Consider the following 14,315-nt stretch of genomic DNA (forward strand, 5'->3'; position numbering starts at 1 on the left):
GAAGCTGTAATTGGAGGAGCTGGTGTAGGGGTGTCTTTCCTAATCCTGGGGGGCGGGGAGGAATCACTCTTTTCCCCCCACATCTGTGTGGATATAGCAGTAGCTTGTGAACTATGATCAGGGGGCTTCTTGGGCAGTCACTCTCACAAGGCTGTTGTGAGAATTAAAATGAAGGTGAAGAGAACTGGTATGTACCCTCTCTACAGGTTCCTGAAGGGCCAGATGGAAAGTTCACTTTATTTAAACTTTTCAAGTGTCCCCATTTCTGGAAACTCCCTGTAATGTCCTCATTTCTGGAAACTCCCTATAGGTGAAACTTCAAAGTGTCTGTTGGATCCATCCATGTGTTCATCTCTGACACTTCCATTGACTATAGTCTCTTCCAGCATTAATCTTTTTCTGTAGCTGCAATCCTATGCACACTTTCCTGGGAGTAAGGAAATATTGAATGGAGTAAGGAATATTGAATGCAATGGGACTTAAATCTGAGTAGACATGCATGGGATTGCACCCTGAGTTACTTAAGGGAATTCAACCAGTAGCGTCCAAAGGATTGAATTTTAATTTACTATGTGAAAGAGGAAAGAACTGTGTTGCTTAATTTCCAGCTCACCGACTGGTCCACTGACTTACCCCCATATATTGGACTCCCTGAAGTCAGTGGGTAATTGTACTATTATTTCTTTATCTCTTTTGGCCGTAAACTTCTGGAAAATGCTTTTGCACAAACCCGACTGAAATGAATGGGAGTTGTGTCTCGATATCCTTTTGCATGGTCCCCACTCATGTTAATGAAGCTTGTGCAGGAGTATTTCCTTGCAGGGGGGAGGGCACAAAAAATTAATAAATGTTAAGATTATTCCTTTATTTTTCCTCTGGACGAATGTGTATATTTGGAAGAGTTTGTCCTGTATCTAAAGGCAGTAGAAGTAGGGATTTTTGCAATAGATTGTATCATCGATCAACGTATCTCATTATGGGCAGAGCTTTGCTCTCCTGTCCTGTCCTTTTGAAAAGCAACACAGTAATGGTAGGATTGGATGCAAGCCAAGATATTGCTTGGTGCTCTTTGCTTTCTAACTGTCAGATCAGTCTTGCTTGGCCAAGCTTCAAGTTTATAACCTAATTCAACTTATGTTAAACTGAATTAGGTTAAATTAAAGAGGGATGAAATATTTTTCATGCAATAATGCTGTCTGTTAGACATTTCCTGGCATGCCTCTCTGTCTATAGAAATGGACTTAAGTACCAGCTATCATAATCAGCTAGTTATGCAAGTATATTTTTGCCTTATGCATGTATTACTTGTTTTCATTAATACGAGCAGGAAGATTGAATTGTTTTACTCAAAGTACATGACCATAAAAAGACTAACCATCTCCTATTCTATATTAATGTTACATTTTTCCATTACATTTCCAAATAGATGGCATTTTTCCCCATGTCTGTTTTAGATGCTGGTTAGCTACCTAACAGCCCAATCCTGTGCATGTCTACTTAGAAGTCAGTTCCATTAGAGTCAATGAGACTTACTTCCAGGAAAGTGTGGATAGGATTGGGCTGTAAGTGATAGTACGGGAAGACTGTGGAGCGTGGCTCTCTACCCAAACTTGTCTTCGGTGTTCTCGATGTCTTTGGTAGCTTGGTGCTATCTGTGGTAAAGGAGCTGTAATAGAAATCTGTAATAGGAATATAAATTTCCCTGGTTTTAGACCTGTGTGTGTTTGCAATGTTTCTGAACCTGAAATATTTCCTCCCCACAACAAACATTGTTTATGAGAATAATTCTAGCTTTTTGTTAGACCTGAAGATGTGAACTGAACAATTCAGGTGCCAACATGATCTTGTTTGCCTCCATCAAGCACCTTAATAGCTTGCTGTTTCTAAGCCTTTTCTGCCCAACCTTGCATATAAGCAACAGGGATCAAATGTGTACGCTTGTGGGTTGGGCAAAAATGGGTTAAACTGAAAGCCAGACCTTGCTTTCTGCTTATATTGTTGGAAGTGACAGTGGACAATTCTGTGGGCTACTGTGCTGATATAAGGCGCAATCCTAACCCCTTATGTCAGTGCTGGAAGCAATGAAGGACAAGGAAGGGCAATGAAGTTCCAAGGTAAGGGAACAAACATTCCCTTACTTTGAGGAGGCCTCTGTGAGTGCCACCCAACTGCAGGATGCAGCACATGTTCCATTGGCACCGCTATGCCAGTGCTGGAAAGCACTGACATAAGGGGTTAGGACTGCGCCCATAGTTGAGAAATGAATCGGTATACAGATAGCTTTCTTGTGGATGGCAGTTTGTTTCCTTGAATTGCACTTGCAGGAACACAACATTGTTGGATTATGGTTAACAGTAAACCCTCTGCCCAGGGTGCATACAATTTTTATGTTTTGTATAGCACCAATTGTGTTGTAAAATGGGGAGGAAGGGATGCCAGATCCAAACCCTACTTTCATTTGAAACATCTTTCCTTTTAGTCCCACCCTCTGAAGATGCTATGGAGTAATCTTTATGATTACTTCACATGTTCCAGCCTTCATATTTGAAAGAGGTTCCATGGCTGCACTCTGCATCAGATTGTGTCAACACATGGCTTTTCATTTTAACTAAACAAATGATAAATGGATGTAGTACAGTGGTTCCCAAATTGTGGGTTAGGACCACTGGTGGGAGATGGAAAGATCAGATAAGTAATTGCCTCAAGCCCTGAGGCTATTCAAAAAAATCAGATACAATGGCTGCTAATAACCTTGCAAAGAGCTCAGCTCCTGCAGTTTGCAAGCATGTGTAAATATGCTCCTTTTTTTAGCAGGGGGAGAGTAACTGGCCCATCTCACCCCAGCAGTGTCTGTTCTAGTGGCTGTCTGCTGGTATTCATTTGCATCTTTTTAGATTGTGAGCCCTTTTGGGACAGGGAGCCATTAGTTATTTGTTTTTTCTCTGTAAAACGCTTTGTGAACTTTTAGTTGAAAAGCGGTATATAAATACTGTTGTTAACAATAACAATAACAATAACAATAACAATAACAATAACAATAACAATAACAATAATAAATAAATAAATAAATAAATAAATAAATAAATAAATAAATAAATAAGGAGGAGGTAAAAAGTAAAAAGTATGATAAACCTAGGTGGATCCTGATAGTGTCATTTTAAAAAGTGGGTCCCAGTGCTAAAAATTTTGGGAACCATTGATGTAGTAGTATTGCCTGAAAGGTGATTCAGGAAGGGGGTCCCAGCCCAGCAGCAGAGCATATGTTTGCCTGCAGAAAGTCCCATGTTCAGTTGCTGGTGTTGTCAGTGAAAAAGAACTTTCACTGGTATAGCTGGGAAAGGCTACCTAGGGAAACCTGGAGGGCCACTACTAGTAAGAGCAGACACACCACTGCAGTCAGGCAGCCTTTCTTCGAGGATAATCACATGTGGTTAGGAAGAGTCAAGTTGATAGGATAAATAGAAAGATGAATACAGGTACACTGAATTTGAACTACTTAGCTAACTTTTATTTGGCATAGGCCATGTTAAATATCAGACTGTCTCTTTCTCTGTGTTGCTCTTTTATTTTTGAGCTCCCCTATAGCCACTATGTGCCAGCATAGCCCTTTACTGCCTGCTCCATCAGTAATGTTGGGCTGGGAATAATGATCATTCCTCTCTTTATACACTGGGAAACTGAGGCACTAGCATTAGCATATATATTTTTTAACATTATGGTGCACTTGTCTGTTGGTCTGTTAGCCTTTTACTTGTTCCATGGCCCGTTCCTATGTGCCTTTGCCAGAACTAGTGTCACAAACATTGATCCAGAAGCACTCATAGCCATGTGCTTCCACCACTGAGGCCTCACACATGGTGGTGGGAAGGCCCGCTAATGGTGGTGAGTTGGGTGGATGGGATGGGGTGGGTAGAATATGGTGGATGGAATCATGGGGGAGGGCTACAGGTGTGTGAGAAGCAGGATGAGGCAGCACCTGGCACGGGTGACTTGCGCCATATGCTCTCCTCCTCTGAGTAAGCCGACGCACCCCCTTTGTCTCCTTGGACTTGTGCCAGCTAAGGAGCTGGTGCAAGTCTGAGGAGACCGATTGCCAGTAGGCCAGTGGCAATCAAGTGGTTACAGAGGGTTAAGGGAAGAAGATATTTTCTTTTCCCCTCCCACGCCACCCAATTGGCTTCCACCATAACATGCAGTGCAGCTTGTTTTTTGTTTTTTTTTGCAGCCACATGCTACGGTGGGCAAAAGGATAAGGTTGTGCTATCAGTCTGACTTCTATACACATCCAAATTCTTGAATAACTCCAATTGTTATGGTTAGGTGAACTGAATCATCATGGGCTACAGGTCTGCTCAGTGCAATGTTTAAGCTGATTGAGAACTCAGGCAAATCAATGTCTTCTCATTTCATCTGTAATTTGTAAAGATTGCTCAGATTTCATATTGCTTTATCTTATCTTGATTTTTTAAAGATGCCGAATAGTAGATACAGGGGGAGGAGGTCTGAACCAGATGGGAACAGTGGTGTGTATGTGTGTGTGGTGCAGAGTTTTAACTCTTTGCCCACCTTATGGTCCCACGCTGGACTGGCACCTATGGGAGCTTCTATCTTGGGGTAAATAACAACAACCACCACCACCACCACCACCATTTATATACCGCCTTTCTGGTCATTGGATTACTTCTCTGACTTTTTTCAAGGCGGTTTACATAGGCAGGCATTTCTAAATCCCTCAAGAAATTGGCAAAGGTAGCGTGATGGGATGTGATAGACGGTTTGGCACAATGAGAGGATGCGGGGACAAAGGAGCGAATAAGCAGCCCATCCTGGGGCATTCCGTGTACAAATGCTTTTATGCGAATGCCCAAAGTCTACGAGCAAAGGTGGGAGAACTGGAATGTCTGGTGACAAGGGAAAACATTGACATAGTGGGCATAACGGAAACCTGGTGGAATGCGGAGAATCAGTGGGATACCGCAATCCCGGGCTATAAACTCTACAGGAGGGACAGGCAGGGGCGTGTTGGAGGTGGGGTGGCCGTTTATGTTAAGGAAGGGATAGAATCCAGAAAAGTAGAGATTGAAGGTGGGTCCGACTCCACCGTAGAATCTCTGTGGGTTAAATTACCAGGCTTGTGCAGCGATGTAATACTGGGGGCGTGCTATTGTCCTCCAGACCAGAAATCGGATGGGGACCTTGAAATGAGGAAACAGATCAGGGAGGTGACAAGGAGGGACAGGGTTGTAATCATGGGGGACTTCAATTATCCTCATATTGACTGGGTCAATTTGTGTTCTGGTCACGATAAGGAAACCGGATTTCTTGACGTGCTAAATGACTGTGGCTTAGAGCAGCTAGTCACGGAGCCCACCAGAGGACAGGTGACTCTGGATTTAATATTGTGCGGTATGCAGGACCTGGTTAGAGATGTAAACATTACTGAGCCATTGGGGAACAGTGATCATGCTGCGATCCGTTTTGACATGCATGTTGGGGGAAGAATACCAGGCAAATCTCTAACAAAAACCCTTGACTTCCGACAGGCAGACTTCCCCCAAATGAGGAGGCTGGTTAGAAGGAGGTTGAAAGGGAGGGTAAAAAGAGTCCAATCTCTCCAGAGTGCATGGAGGCTGCTTAAAACAACAGTAATAGAGGCCCAGCAGAGGTGTATACCGCAAAGAAAGAAGGGTTCCACTAAATCCAGGAGGGTGCCCGCATGGCTAACCAGCCAAGTTAGAGAGGCTGTGAAGGGCAAGGAAGCTTCCTTCCGTAAATGGAAGTCTTGCCCTAATGAGGAGAATAAAAAGGAACATAAACTGTGGCAAAAGAAATGTAAGAAGGTGATACGGGAGGCCAAGCGAGACTATGAGGAACGCATGGCCAGCAACATTAAGGGGAATAATAAAAGCTTCTTCAAATATGTTAGAAGCAGGAAACCCGCCAGAGAAGCGGTTGGCCTTCTGGATGGTGAGGGAGGGAAAGGGGAAATAAAAGGAGACTTAGAGATGGCAGAGAAATTAAATGAGTTCTTTGCATCTGTCTTCACGGCAGAAGACCTCGGGCAGATACCGATGCCCGAACGGCCCCTCCTGACCGAGGAGTTAAGTCAGATAGAGGTTAAAAGAGAAGATATTTCAGACCTCATTGATAAATTAATGATCAATAAGTCACCGGGCCCTGATGGCATCCACCCAAGAGTTATTAAGGAATTGAAGAATGAAGTTACAGATCTCTTGACTAAGGTATGCAACTTGTCCCTCAAAACGGCCACGGTGCCAGAAGATTGGAGGATAGCAAATGTCACGCCTATTTTTAAAAAGGGAAAGAGGGGGGACCCGGGAAACTATAGGCCGGTCAGCCTAACATCCATACCGGGTAAGATGGTGGAATGCCTCATCAAAGATAGGATCTCAAAACACATAGATGAACAGGCCTTGCTGAGGGAGAGTCAGCATGGCTTCTGTAAGGGTAAGTCTTGCCTCACGAACCTTATAGAATTCTTTGAAAAGGTCAATAGGCATGTGGATTTGGGAGAACCCGTGGACATTATATATCTGGACTTTCAGAAGGCGTTTGACACGGTCCCTCACCAAAGGCTACTGAAAAAACTCCACAGTCAGAGAATTAGAGGACAGGTCCTCTCATGGATTGAGAACTGGTTGGAGGCTAGGAAGCAGAGAGTGGGTGGCAATGGGCAATTTTCACAATGGAGAGAGGTGAAAAGCGGTATGCCCCAAGGATCTGTCCTGGGACCGGTGCTTTTCAACCTCTTCATAAATGACCTGGAGACAGGGTTGAGCAGTGAAGTGGCTAAGTTTGCAGACGACACCAAACTTTTCCGAGTGGTGAAGACCAGAAGTGATTGTGAGGAGCTCCAGAAGGATCTCTCCAGACTGGCAGAATGGGCAGCAAAATGGCAGATGTGCTTCAATGTCAGTAAGTGTAAAGTCATGCACATTGGGGCAAAAAAATCAAAACTTTAGATATAGGCTGATGGGTTCTGAGCTGTCTGTGACAGATCAGGAGAGAGATCTTGGGGTGGTGGTGGACAGGTCGATGAAAGTGCCGACCCAATGTACGGCGGCAGTGAAGAAGGCCAATTCTATGCTTGGGATCATTAGGAAGGGTATTGAGAACAAAACAGCTAGTATTATAATGCCGTTGTACAAATCTATGGTAAGGCCACACCTGGAGTATTGTGTCCAGTTCTGGTCGCCGCATCTCAAAAAAGACATAGTGGAAATGTAAAAGCTGCAAAAGAGAGCGACTAAGATGATTACGGGGCTGGGGCACCTTCCTTATGAGGAAAGGCTACGGCGTTTGGGCCTCTTCAGCCTAGAAAAGAGACGCCTGAGGGGGGACATGATTGAGACCTACAAAATTATGCAGGGGATGGACAGAGTGGATAGGGAGATGCTCTTTACACTCTCACATAATACCAGAACCACGGGACATCCACTAAAATTGAGTGTTGGGTGGGTTAGGACAGACAAAAGAAAATATTTCTTTACTCAGTGTGTGGTCGGTCTGTGGAACTCCTTGCCACAGGATGTGGTGCTGGCGCCTACCCTAGACGCCTTTAAAAGGGGATTGGACAAGTTTCTGGAGGAAAAATCCATTACGGCGTACAAGCCATGATGTGTATGCGCAACCTCCTGATTTTAGAAATGGGTTATGTCAGAAGGCCAGATGCAAGGGAGGGCACCAGGATGAGGTCTCTTGTTATCTGGTGTGCTCCCTGGGGCATTTGGTGGGCCGCTGTGAGATACAGGAAGCTGGACTAGATGGGCCTATGGCCTGATCCAGTGGGGCTGTTCTTATGTTCTTAAGGGGATTTTTACAATCATAGAGGTTCTCTCTTTCAAGAACCAACAACATTTCAGATTGGATCTTCCTGGTTTGGTCTCACTTCTGGCCTCCAGTTCTCCCACGCAGTCTGACAAGCAGCTCCATCTCTCACATGGAGGGCAGCCAAGACGCTTCTTGCTCACACCAAGAGCAGGTGGAATCACCAGTTTGGCTTGTCAGCTGCTTCAAGGTCTCGCAATTCTCAGCCGTTCAGGGAGCTGCCGGTGTCCTCAAACTGGCGACCTTCTGATGTTATCTTCAGGCTAACAGAGGCTCTACCCTCTAGACCAGGGGTGTCCAAAGTTTTTGGCAGGAGAGCCACATTGTCTCTCTGACACTGTGTTGGGGGCCGGGGGAAAAAAAGAATTAATTTACATTTCAAATTTGAATAAATTTACATACGTTTACATAAATGAATATATTAAAGATGAAGTTATATGAATGAATGAAGGTCTTGCAATAGCTCAAGGCCTATAAAAGGCCTTGCACAAAGCAAGGCTGGTCTTTCCTTTGCTGCCGCTACTGCATCACAGATGTGAAACAGCAAGCAGTGGAGGGAGCCCTCATCCCACAGCTCACGCGAGAGGTCAAACAGTCGCCCTCACGCTGAGAGCAGTTGCATCGGTGCAAAAGTCTGAGGAGAAATCGGACGACCAAGAAAGGCGGTATATAAATACCTGTATAAATAAATACATAAATAACAAATCACTGGAGGGCCAGAGGCTCATTGGAGACTGGGAGCTCCCTGAGGGCCGCATTGAGAGGCCTTGAGGGCCGCAAGTGGGGTTTGGGCACCCTTGCTCTAGACCAGACCTCCCGCCAATAGCAGCCATGGGGGGCCCTAATCATGGGGGCCCCTAATTGCTTCAGACTGTGGTGGGGCAAAGAGTTAAACACCTTCCTGGTCTGATTGCTATTTTGCATTTTAAAAAAGAAAACTAGCCACCAGTGAGCACACAACTGTAAAATGCATACTTAAAAGTAATGCCTAGTCTGGCCCTCAGTCCTCAAGAATGAGTCCATTATCTGCTTGTAACTTTTGGTCTTCCAAGCTTATTTAGCACCCTGAGTGAGTATCCATAACAGTAATGAATGTACTATTCGTATTTGGCAATGCATCCTTTTCTGGAACAAATCTAAGAAAATGAACTTAAAGGGAATGAGAGATCATATTATCCCGGGGGGGGGGGAAGAACGGAGGAAAGCATGTTTAAAAAATTCATGAATACCTGCCTACTTGTGGCATATGCATGTCAGCTGTTCAGAGCTAAAAACCACACAGCTTCTTTGATGCTTGGCAGCAAACATCGATGTTGTTGGCATCCTTCAGTCTCGGAAGACTATGGTGTCACGCTCTGAATGGTGGTTCTAGAACAGAGTGTCCTCTCCAGTGCGTGAAGCCTGGGTAAAGTAGGTATGGAGGAACATCGATAACAGTGTGCTTAGGCTTCCTTTTTCAGGAAAATTTTTATCTCTCCAAGTATAACTCATACCCAGTTTCAGCCATAGCATTCTTCCTACAATTTTTGGAGAAAAACAAATGTTGTCTTCTCTGTCCCTTATGTTAAGAACATAAGAGCAGCCCCACTGGATCAGGCCATAGGCCCATCTAGTCCAGCTTCCTGTAGCCCGCCAAATGCCCCAGGGAGCACACCAGATAACAAGAGACCTGCATCCTGGTGCCCTCCCTTGCATCTGGCATTCTGACATAACCCATTTCTAAAATCAGGAGGTTGCGCATGCACATCATGGCTTGTACCCAGTAATGGATTTTTCCTCCAGAAACTTGTCCAATCCCCTTTTAAAGGCGCCCAGGCCAATCGCCATCACCACATCCTGTGGCAAAGAGTTCCACTTTCTGTCAAGCCCTGTGGGTTGTGAAATAAAATTGTTAAAATGCTCCTCTTCAGATGAAAAAGTCATCGCAGACACTAAACAAGACGAAACCCTAATTAACTTCTCCATCCCACCTCTTGCTCCCCTCCATAAGCGCAGGCTTAGCAGCATTCTTGAAGATGAAGGTGTTCAGGCCAGCTTCCAGTCAGCTGTGTGACCAAAGTGTGTGAGGATTAACCTGGGATGAGCTGCTTGCCAGATCACTTTGAGTTCTCTGGCCCATAGGGATTTGTGGGTAAGTTACCTTCAAGGCTGGCTGTCTTAGGAGAGGCACACAGTTACCCTGCTAAAAGCTCCAGGGTGTGTGTGGATGCATTCTGCCCCTCCTCCCCGTGTACATCAGGAAAAAAAAAAGAGAGTAAATTTTCAATGTGGGGAAGGCATGCCTGAAAGCCACCCTTATGTTCTGGCTTCAGTGACTTCCTTGGCAGAAGGAGTTCCCCAGTAGTAAAAAGACCACCAAAACCGGGACCATAGCTAGAAATGTAAAATTTCCAGAAGCGTTGAAGCCATGGAAAAACCGGGGAGGGGAGAGAGTTGGAAAAAGTGGAAATTTGGGGAGAAATTTGTGGATTTGCCACAAAATCTAAAAGGAGCATCTATGCATGTAGAGGTATTTCTTCAGGGTGGGTTATGGAGTAGGGCCAGCAGGAATGAACCCTCTTCCCCCTCTACATTCTCTACATCTGCAGTTGAAGGGAATGTAAAACTGAATGACAGAGGGTTCCTGTCTACTATGTCCAGTGGAACAAATACATACTTACTTATATTTTGTACCTTTCCTGCATCCTAGAGTTTTCTGTGAAAGGCTCTCTAGGGGACTGCTGAGTAATGCTGATGTAGAAACCATCATCTTTTGTCTATTGTCTGCACATCTTCTCTCCCCCCCCCCCCAACTGACTGGTAAACAAAGAACTTGGTTTTGAGTCAGTCTGTTGGACCAGGAAGTCCACCTGATTTTCCAGAGCAGGAAATTCAGGAGCTCAAATAACACCCTCCAGCCCATTGTCAGGGTCACATACTTGCACATTTTCCCAGGTCTGACATCAGAAGCATCTCACACTCCTTGGTGGCTTGCCCGCTTAACTAGTTGGGAGTGTGACTGTTAGGACCAGGACTCTGGAGCAGTGTGTAAGCAAAGTAGGGATTGTATCCAGTTAGTCATGCAGGGGTATTGTTTTACATGCATTTTAACGTCCTTGCCAACTTTTGCTATCACTCTCTCTCTCTCTCTCTCTCTCTCTCTCTCTCTCTCTCTCTCTCGTCCTCCTGTTGATCAGTGCCTTCTTTTTACTCCCTTGCGTTTTCCCTTCCACTGTTGTGATTTTTTTTTAGCATAATAAACTTTTCATTGTTTACCTACCTTGTTTCAGTTCACTTGAGCTGCAGTGGGTTTTCCTGTCTGCAAAATTGCCCATATCTTGCTACCAATTGGTTTTAAGGAGATCCCCTGGAAGCTGAGGCTGTCTGTTAACCTGTGGAGGAGGTTTTCCCAAGGTGGTCTTTTTTTGAACTTTTGAGATTTAGGTGGTGGCAGTGAAGACTACTTCTTCTCAGCCTGTGCAGTAAAGGGGACAAAGCAGGGAGTGGAAAATGTCAGTCGTTTAGGTGATGCACCCTTCCTTTGCCCTCCATCTTTCCTTTCCACTCCATTGCAAGGAACTAACCTTTCAAAACAGCATGCCTTTTGAAATATGGTATGGTTTTCCATTTACTTCCAATAGGAAACAATTTTTGAAGAGGATTAAATGTTCTCAATCAGTTACTGTATTTTAAAAAAGAAAATTCCATCAGAAAACCATAATTTTAAAAACCTCTCTTCCCACAGTGTGAACACTTACCACTGATCAGTGGTAAGTAGTCCAATCACACTGCCTTTTGAAAGCTCCTGTGTTGTTCTTTGAAGTGAAATGCAACCAGGTAGAAAGTCAGAACAGAAAGTCTGAACAATCAGGTCTAGAAAGTCAGAACAGTAAATTCAGAAAGTCAGAACAGTAAATTCAGTAACGACCAAATGTGTTAGCACAGGCTTGGCTTCTATGTGAAACGCTTCATGACATGAACTTCCATTGAGGAACATGGAGTATTATCCTTTGACACTAGGTGGATCCATCAAAACCTTCCACTGTCAAATGTGATCAGTTCTTGTCAGTTAATGCAGTGTACAACAGTACAAAAGGGAGCATTGGTAGTGCTCATGCACTATCCGATCTGCGCGTTGGAGAGGAGATTAGTATTGCTCAAGAAGGAAACATCTCTTTAGGAATTGGTCAGCCAGAAAAGGTAGTGCTATTCATGCAAGGTACGTCTTCTTGTGTATTCCCCAGGATAAACAATAGTTGCTTTAGCAGAGTGTAACAATGTAGAAGTAAACCCTCCAGGAAAGATCCACCTTTTCAGTGGGATGTTATTCATGGGAATCGCACAATATGTGTGTCTGTGCATGAGTGATGCAGACTGTATTTCTGAGAATGCACACGAGACTGAAATTTCACCTCCTTAGAGAAAAGGGCTGATGTGTGTTGATATCTTATTTAACCCCTATTTTGAAGACTAAAAAGTGCATACAGGTTTTGTACTGACTTTGAAGTCCATATGAATTTTTGAAACAAATGCGCGTTTGTGCTTGTGCGTGTGCTTGCACACTAGCTGTCCCCAAGTAGCTTTGTGTATATTTCAGCTTTCGTGATTTGTACTGTATCTGTGATGGTACGTTAGATTTCTTCTTCTAGCCAAGGTCTCTTCACTGCCCATTTGAGGGTGAATTTTATATGTGTGGCCCTCATACATGTCAACAATCAGCTCTTGGAAGAATATTAGAATTCTAGTCACATCCCCATATAAGCTACAAGCTTGTCTAAATCCTAGGTTAATGGGGAAGGTCTTCACAGCTGCCATAGGTCAGATCCCTTGTGGTGAAGATTCAGCACTGTCTGTTTTTAGTCGTAACTGGGATTTCCAACCCTGCATGTTCTCAGTGTTTAAAATGCCATAAACCAAGGGAATGAAAAATGCATTAGAAGCCTCTGCTGAACACATTCGTCTGTTTGCAAGTGATTTGCAAGATGCCACACAGATCGCTAGTGTCTGGGGTCCAGTTTAGATTCAAAATGGTAAAATTTAGTACATGCATAGTGATGTCTGCCAAAGTTAATGATTACCATGCATTTTAATGAGCTTACTTAGTCTGATCTCCAGAAGAAGAGTTCACGTCCAAGTCATGCTATTCGAACTGAATGATTTTGTTTTAATAAATCATGAAATTATGAAACTGATGCTTCAAAAATAAGGACAAGATTCCTAGATTTTATAAAACATTTTATTCTGGGTTGTTTTTTTTTAATGGTAAGCATCATTCTTTCCTCTCCCTCTCCTGTCTTATGGATACTCTACCATCCCTCAGCCAAATCCAGGCTCGGTTAACTTTTCAGAGGTTTCAGAGCAGTGGGATGTTGCCATCCCACATTTGTTGGATGCAGGAGTTTACCATCCTGCTTGTCTTGTTTTCCATGGCAAGCGCTCTGTTGCCCTCAAGGTGAATCTGATGGGAGAAACTTTTTTGTCCTACATAGAGCTGGGCTGAATATGAGTATCATCCCTAGCTTCCTATGCTAAGAAGTGAAGGACAAGGCTGGGGAGAATTCCAGTATTCCTGTCCAGTTCCCCAAACATGGATCTGAGCAGGGGAGCAGCGGAATATCGGATTTTGCACAGATGCAAGGGGAGAGGCAGGGTCCTCGCCACTCCAATTTTTTTGACTCAACTTTTACAGGCAACCAAAAATGGTGGATTCCTAACAGGATGGCTGTTCATATCAGAAGCCCCTTTCCCAAGTCAGCCTGTTTTCACTGCATAAACAATAGCTGTGTCATTTAGCTCCAAGGCCCACTTCATATGGTTCTGCACATGGTTTTGGCAGGCTTTAATCCAGGCAACATGGCCCCTCATTTTCTGGACATAGTTAGTGTTTTTGCAAGCCTCACAGGCAACATTTCACAGCCGAATAGCTTACCATTGACAGCAACTGTTACCCTGCACATGCCCAATCTCATCTGATCTTGGAAGCTAAGCAGGGTCAGGCCTGGTTAGTACTTGGATGGGAGACCGCCTGGGAATACTGGGTGCTGTAGGCTTATACCATAGTCTTTCGAGACTGAAGGTTGCCAACCAGCTTACCGTGGAGAGCTTCTGAAGTTTTTGCTTGCAATGTGCCTTGCTTTGTGCATCATCTTCACCTTCCCTTGCAGTTAACACTCCTAATCTTGATCCCAGTTCACTAAGATGCTGATAAAATTTAATATAAGGGCATGTGAAGACATGGCTAAATAGATTGTTACCATCTCTGAAATGGCCTTTGCCAGAAATGCTGTTATTTTTGCAAATATAAGCTTCACACCACTAAATTGACAATGCCATGAAAAAGAGCAGATGGCTGGGACACTGAAATCCAACATTTTTTAATGACAGCTTCTTGATTAAGGTGAGACAGATGGTCTGCTATCCTGGCGGTGAATGCAGAACTGAAGAACAAGGAGCAGCACATTGAAACTTCTGCTGAAAGTTTTCCAATC

The 14,315-nt window shown here is 44.1% G+C and overlaps 1 pseudogene; it reads left to right on the forward strand.

Moving 5' to 3' along the window:
- The first annotated feature begins 13,757 nt into the window (after positions 1 to 13,757).
- Positions 13,758 to 13,877, forward strand: LOC136638077 (5S ribosomal RNA; annotated as a pseudogene).
- The last annotated feature ends 438 nt before the right edge of the window (positions 13,878 to 14,315 follow it).

Source organism: Tiliqua scincoides, chromosome 1, assembly GCF_035046505.1.
Source record: "Tiliqua scincoides isolate rTilSci1 chromosome 1, rTilSci1.hap2, whole genome shotgun sequence".
NCBI lineage: Eukaryota > Metazoa > Chordata > Lepidosauria > Squamata > Scincidae > Tiliqua > Tiliqua scincoides.